Genomic DNA, 1,219 nt, shown 5'->3' with positions numbered 1-1,219 from the left:
CCCGCCCCGCCCCGCCCCGCCCCGCGCGCAGGCGCTCGCCCTGTTCTGCGCTCCGTGCAGAGCGCACCGCGCCCAACCCTGGCCGGGCTCAGCGGTCCGTGCCGCAGGCCTCTGCGGCCTTGTTGGGTAGGCCCACGTTCGGGAAAGCCCTGTTCATAACACCGAGAAACTTGGAAAGAGACGGAGCCACCTCTTCTCTCCCCCGCCAGGGTGGCCGTCGTAGAGGGCGTTCCGGTTTTCTGCTACTCTGCTCTCTACAGATACGAAACCTGACGCTTTTACGGCCTGTTTTTCTCTTCAACCTTGCTAACAGCATGACAGCCACTGGGTAACTGCTTCAAGAGAAAAATAGAGATTTTGCTTCAAGAGAAAAATAGAGGATCAGGTTTCATATCAATAGAGGACACCCGGACTGTCCACTGTGATGGCCACCCTACTCCCAGCCACCCAGTCTACTCACTGTTTTTAGGAGGTTGCTGATGAATATTCAGCTTGAATCTTTTTTTCAGTCCAAACACAATATATATCACTTAGCAAAAACTGGAGAGGGGGGATTCAGGGATTAGGGTTTTTACTACTCATGATTTCGGTCATAGATTTTGGGGCTGGACAGGACCTTGTAAGATCATCGGGTGCAACCCCCTGCCCAAGGGGCAGGAAGTCAGCCAGGGTCAAAGGATCCCACCAAGATAAGCCTCCAAATGTTTTTTAAGGTCTCTGACAAACAACTACTGAGATCCTAATTGATGAGGTAACAGTTTTTTCATCTTTCTCACTTCCTTAGAATGGCTGCCTTTTGCCTAAGGAAGTTAATACATCAAGTCACAAGGAATGAAACTACTTGCCTAAGTAGAAGCTTTGGAGGTTTCTTGAAGCCCTTAATACAGAAGACACCGTTGGCTTCGTTATGGGCAACCACGGTTGGAACTAAACAAAGACCGGTGTTTGTACCGACCGAGTCATTTTCTTCAGGCGTAGACGCTAATCCGAAACCAGTGGGAAAAAAAAAAGTAACACCCACTACTTTTGGAAACGTTGGCAGAAGAATCCCCAACAAAATTGTGCACCTAATTGATGAGAAAGGGGTCAGCTTGGGAAGCATGCACAGAAGAGATGTTATTCAACTCATGACAGAACGCGAACTGAAGTTGGTTCCGCTGAACGTTGATGCAGAGCCTCCGGTTTATGGACTAATGACTGGAAAGCAGATTCATGAAGA

Source organism: Gavialis gangeticus, unplaced genomic scaffold (assembly GCF_001723915.1).
Source record: "Gavialis gangeticus isolate Ggan-Ray unplaced genomic scaffold, GavGan_comp1, whole genome shotgun sequence".
NCBI classification, from domain to species: Eukaryota; Metazoa; Chordata; order Crocodylia; family Gavialidae; genus Gavialis; species Gavialis gangeticus.
The sequence above is the reverse complement of the archived record's forward strand: the minus strand, read 5'-3'. Positions refer to the sequence as shown.